This window comes from Rhineura floridana, chromosome 8 (assembly GCF_030035675.1).
Source record: "Rhineura floridana isolate rRhiFlo1 chromosome 8, rRhiFlo1.hap2, whole genome shotgun sequence".
Taxonomy (NCBI): Eukaryota; Metazoa; Chordata; class Lepidosauria; order Squamata; family Rhineuridae; genus Rhineura; species Rhineura floridana.
The window spans coordinates 126,677,499-126,684,047 of record NC_084487.1 but is presented as its reverse complement, the minus strand read 5'-3'; positions in this window follow the sequence as shown (position 1 = coordinate 126,684,047).

The window sequence follows — 6,549 nt, the reverse complement described above, 5'->3', positions numbered from 1 at the left end:
CTGAGAACAGGTTTAGGGGGCATGCGGGGTGGGGGGGTGGGGGGGGCGGGAAAGTCCTGTTGTGCAGTCAGAAGTCCTTGTGCTTATGCAGTAACCTTGTTGGATACCACCTAATATGTTAGCAATTGGCCAAGATTTTATTTATTTTATTTAGTATATATGTATGCCACTTTTCATCACCAGGTGACCTTGAAGTGGCTTCCATATCCAGAATAAAACAATATAATAAAAACAATTCAGAACATCAAATTCTAAACAAATATACAGTAGAGCCCCATCATTATATGACCGTCCATGTCTCCAAGAGGAGAAAGTAACACCACTGGGGCACCATTATAGAGAAGACCCTTCTCTGGAGAGAGTGATGTAGCCACCCATCTGGTGTTGGAGGAGTTCTCTCAGGTATTGTAATGAGCACACAACAGCAGCCATCTTGCTTCATAGTGGCCACCCCGACAAACCTACTTATAAGCTTAAGTCCTTACTGACACTGAATGGGCAGTGCCCAAGGCCACTGCCTTGGATTTCTACAGTTAAAGATCTTGCTGGGCCACACCTCTGAAAGCTGCAGGTGGAGACAATTCTGCTGGCAAGCAGGCAAAGAAACAACAGGTAGGTGCTCACAGGGTGCAGCAGATGGTTCCCAGAGTCCCTCTCAAAACCCGATGCCAAATGTTTAACAGAAGTGAAGGAGAATTTTCTGTGATGCTTTGTTGTGTTTTAAAAAATCGTTGTTTGTTCATACTGGTAATTTCCAAACTCTGTCAGGGCACACTATTGTACCATGAGAAATAATTATTGGTGAGCCCCAATATCCATCCACTCAAGGCTGCCTGCTACCTTTCTGCACCTCACTGCTCTAAAGGGTGGCCAAACACGCATCATCAAAAAAAGAGGAATGAAAAGGGTGTGGATTTGCATAAAACCTGCATATGCTAATTTATGCATATAGAAGCGCATTTAGAAAGAATTATGATCATTTAAATAGAAATATAATACATCTCACTATAGTAAGGAAGGCAGCAACTGGATGTCCAGGTGTTAACGGCAACTTCAAGCTCCCTGTTGTCCTTTCTTAAGATTCTTTGCCTTTAAACTTGGTTTGGTCAAGACAACCCTTGCCTCCTCCTGGTCAGGTGGCATCCTCAGAAAGTGACACAGTTGAAGGTGGGCTCCTCTGAGGATGAATCATTCTTGCTCTTACACACTGTGGCTGATGTCCAGTGTTAGCAGATTCATTTTCTAGTGGTAAGACTGAAGCATTCTTCATTCAATTTTCATTGAGTTAAAAATGTGCCTCTACCAGGAGCTTAGAAATGCTGGCTCATATCCTTGGTGAACATTGTACACAGCACTTGTAGGGAGCCACCAAACCTTCCCAGATAAGGAGATACTTGTAATCTGGGTGGGGACCTTTTTCACATACTATAATGCAGAGAGAGCTGAAGAATCATTTCTCCTTTGTTCCTAGGAGCCCTTTAAAGAGAGTTAGGTCAACAGGAACCAGGGTGATTTGCTAAACAAACTGCTTCTGGTGCAAGGAATGACACTTTAGTTTACAGGCTATCATTTTGTTTCGTGCAATTATGAAACAGCTTCCTTCCTGAGTCAATTCTCTGCTGCACTAATGTGGTTAATTATTTGCACTCAGGGGTTATTCTACTCTGTGCTAAAACCCTCTGAATTATGTGCCAATGCAAATATATTCATAACTATAGTAGACACATTTTAAGTAATGCTCAGCTAAAGTAAGACCATTGTACATCATATTTTATTGGTGTCACAGTAAACAATTGCATCGAGAGGTGAAGACCATTAAGGTTTCTATTCTTGAATGATGTGATTATGGTTTTATTTTGTTGTTGTCATGATCTGAACAATAAAGCTTATACATCTGCATCCCAGTCCAGCTCTAGTTGTGTATAGTTTGGTGTAACTAATTGTATGGGGATGTGTATCTGTATGTATGTGCAATTGAACATCCCACTGAAAGCCACATAGAACAGATGGCTGGTGTCTATATTCAGATACATTTTGATTTACACCCACAGTTACCAATTGAAAGGACACAAAATATATGTATGTATGGTTTAGGGTTGCCATGTCAGAAGCATCTTAAACCCTGAGAGTTCAGGGGTGGACCCTAGTGATGTCATTAAGCATGATACATTAAGCATTAACCACAGTTGCTTGGAGCATACCATTCAAACAAAAAAATTTCTCTGATTAGAAATTAAGATAGAAATCGTAGCTAAAAGAGGGTGTTCACAGGTCCAGCTGAAGTGACGGAATCATTCCTTCTCACCTACTTAAGAACCCTGGATATTTAATCTAGCCATTTGCTCCTGGCAAAAAGGGTTTAAGTGCCCTCAGGCCAGGCCAGGCCAGACCAGACACCAGAAGGCCACTGTAGGAAGAAGGAAACCTGATGTTGTGGAGATATTAGATGGGAGCACTCAGGAGTAAAGAGGGATGCCTCCGAAGACTGCATTTCTAAACACATTTACTAAGTCCATAAGTCCCATAGTACTCAATAGATAAGTAGAAAATGGTTAGGATTGTGCTGTTGGTAAGGCTTGACTAGGGATCCTCTCCAAAGATATACATATCAAAGCGGGGTTGATAAACCCCTGCCTGGAATGCCTTGCCCCTGCCTTTTAACATGGCTGCTCCAAACTTCTTTACAGACTTGACCCTTCATTTCAGAAAGAGGTTTGAGAAATGAGTAAAAGTAAGAAGATTCTCTACCATTTCCTGCCTACCCTGTGGGCTGCTATAAACTCACTTTGACAGCCAACCTAATTCCAGTGAATAAAAACTGACAGAGAGAAAACACATGTGGTTTAGTTTACCTTCACAGGCAGTAGATTGGAGACAACATCAACTCCAGTCACACTTCCCAGTATGTGAATTCTCTTTTACCACTACTGGGCAAGAAACAAACCATCAAGCAACTAATAAAGTGCATCATCCGTGGGTTTAAAGAAATTGAGCTGAGCACATGGAACCACTGTTCTATGGATGTAAGGGAGTGAGGTCAGAGGTAAATAGAAAAAGAAAAAGAAAAGACAGTGATGACTCCCTAAATGCAATACCATACCAACCACAATGATTCCTATGAGAAAACTCCTAAGAGAGAAAACTCAGCATCCTGCAACCAGTCAGGGTTCCTAACCAAAAACCAAAACTAAAAGAATCCTGGCAACCAGAAGCCAAGGTCACAGAAATTCCCATACAGCACAACCTGACCCAGGGGTTGCCGTTAGTGCAGAATGCTGTGGTACGATTGCTGACATAAGTGAGACCCTATCAGCACATAACAGCTCTGCTCTGAAATCTGCACTGATTGCTGATTTTCAACCAGACAAGTTCAAGGTGTGCTTTCTATGTTATGGGTGCCATATAATACTTGTTCTGCTCTTGCAAGAAATCAGTCCTTTAGTGTGGCAGCACCTTCACTTCAGCACTCCCTGCCTACTGACATTAGGCAGGCGCCTTCATTGTACTCTTTTCAGCACCTGCTAAAATTGTTTTCTCTAGGCAAGCCTAATCAGGCATGTAGAAGCTTTTTATCTGTTTTTAACTCATTGTTGGTTTTATTATTTTGAATGTTTTTAAATACCTATTTTTAACTCTTTTTTATTGTTTTAATTGTTTTAATTCCTTCTGTAAACCACTTTGAGATTTTTTACAATAAAGTGGTACACAAATGTTGTAAATAAAATTCATAAATAAATTTTGGAGCCACTGTGGTCCCTGGGTCTTTTCCCTCTTTTAGGAACAAAGGAATCTGTTTTATACCGACTCAGGCCATTTGGTACCATCTAGTTCAGTATGGATGACATGGGCTAAGCCTTGGCTCTCCAGGACCCCAGGAAACAGACTTTTCCAGAGATTGGATACTGGACCTTTGCGTGCAAAGCATGTGCCCTGCCACTGAGCTACAACCCTTTCCTGTTTAAAAATTACCTTTTAAAATTGTTCTTTTCAATTCACTGATGAATGCACAGCATACCTAGGGCACATCCATGTCATTCATTTAAAGCTCATCCAACACACACTTAAATATTAGGCAGGCGCCATCTCTGCTATCTTTTCAGCACCTTTTGAAGACTTTCCTCTTCCAACAAGCCTTTTAAGTTGAGACCTATCCCAGTTTGCATCTGTGTTAGAATTGCTTTTAATATGTCTTTTAATATCTTTAACCTTTTTTTAAAAAAAGGTGTTTTAAAAGTTTTTTTAATGTTTTTAACGTTGTTTTGTTTTAATGTATTTTAAGGTCTTTTATGATGTTTTAAAGTGTTTTTAGTGTTTCTGTTTGCTGTCCTGGGCTCCTGCTGGAAGGAAGGGCGGGGTATAAATAAAATAACAAATAAATAAATAAATAAAATAATAAACAAATAAATAAAATTTGAAGCACATGAATCCCACCACAGAATCATGGGAGCTGTAGTCTGTTAAGGGTGATGGGAAGTATAACTGTGAGGGAAAACTACACTTCCCAGGATTCTTTGGGGGAAGTCATGTGCTTTAAATGCAAGTTGGATGTGCTTTAAATGTATTGTGTGGATCTGCATTGCTTCATATACTTTGCCTGCATATAAATCGTTTTAATTAATTTTTAAAAATGGAAATCAGCTGCAAATTTTACTGGGTGACCATGGGCTAATCACCATCTCTCAGCCTAATTTGCCCCTCAGGGTGAAAACAACAGAAAGGGACCAAGGAAGAAGGGCTTACTGACAGTGTAGAGGAAATTATAATGTACAACCATAGTGTGAAATCAGATATGTATCGGGACATAGCATGAAGAAATATTTATATAAGCATGACTGTCAAAGATGTTTATTATTTACACATTCTGTAAAGATATTTATAGTGCAATCCTATGCATGTTTACTCAGAAGCAAGTCCCAATGGATTCAGTGGGGCTTACTCAAACAGGGAAGTGTACACAGGACTGCAACCTCAAGTGACAAGGAACTTCACTCACCCAACCCAAAATTAATAAACATATCACTTTAAGCTGTTTTGCAACTGTTTTATACTTGTTTTTATGGGTATTGGATTTTAAATGGATTTATTTCTGGTTGTGAGCTGCCTTGGTTTCCAACTAGCAACACTATCTCACAGGGTTGTGGGAAAGACTCCATATATACACACACACTGGAGATGTAAAAATACATACACCCCAGGTAATCGTTTATTGTCAAAGCCAGTTGGTCATTCCAAAACATATTTTTTTAAAAATCAGTATTCGTTTCCTACCAAATAATCACAGTGACTCTTAATAAACCCTGCCTAATTGCTTAAAAAAGGATTTGAGGGGGAGAAAAAGATTTACAACATAATCCTATGCTGTTCATTCAAAAGTCCCATTGATTTATAGCACAAACCTAACCATGTCTACTCAAAAGTAAATCCTATTGAACTCAATGGGGTTTACTCTCAAGTATGTTGGATTAGCATTGTAGCTTTACTCCCAGAAAACTGAGTATAAGATTAAAGCTTCATATTGGGAAGGTTTTCAAAAGAGCCTATGAATTAGACAAATAAACTGCCCTCTTCAACAGCCCAGGAAAATTTAAACTTGTTTGACTCCTTATAATTAGAAAAGTATAATGCATTGTAATGGCATCATAAGATGTATGACACTTTTTAAATTTTCTGTTCAAAAATTATTTGAAAGATAAAAGTATAATATGCTATTTTTACAAGTAATTTAAAAACCCTGAGTACACATTTATTATAATCCTGAAATTGTTTACTGTGAATGCCTACCAAGATCCTCCTGTGATCTTCTGTTCTAAATCTCCTGCTTGATTATTGTGCAGTGTATGCACACAGAGAATAAGGCACCCTTGCTCCTGCTGAAAGCTATAAACTTATTCAACTCTTGATGTGCAGATAAACAGGAAAAGGAAACTATTTTCAGGACTTGCAATGGGTTCTAGTTACTGCCTGGAGGTCAACAAATCCCTCGTCAATCACAACCCTGACTTCACTTATTGGCTAAAAACCTGAAAGGTGGAAATTCGAGCAGCTGGCTATTAGCTCATTTAACAGTTGCAGGGGGTAGGGCAGCTGATGTTTTAGTGTATATCTCTTGAACCAGACCAGCTTGGGACTTAATTTTTTAAAAATGAAAGCTAAGAGTTTGGAGATTGGGGTGACTCACCCAGAGACCCAGAGAGTACCCCAAAAAACTGGAAACTCTGGGTGAAAACCGGAGACCTGGCAACCCTAGTATAGTTCTTCTCTGGACTGGGGAATCAAAGTAAAGAGTATACATAGTATAGCTCTTACAACAGTAACTATACCTCCCCCTGCCCCTAAAAAAATGTTTCTCTTGAGCTCTCAAAGTTCTTACTAAGGAAGTCCAAACTCTGTGCCAAGGCTAAGAAACAAACTGCCAAATAAGGTATATTCAGCTACTTTTTGCGTATATATTTTCAGCTTGCATGTAATAATCTGATCCAGCTCTAATCATGTGTAACTAGTCACATGCAGCAAGGAGTGGCTCTTGTGGGACAGAGATGCACATTCTCA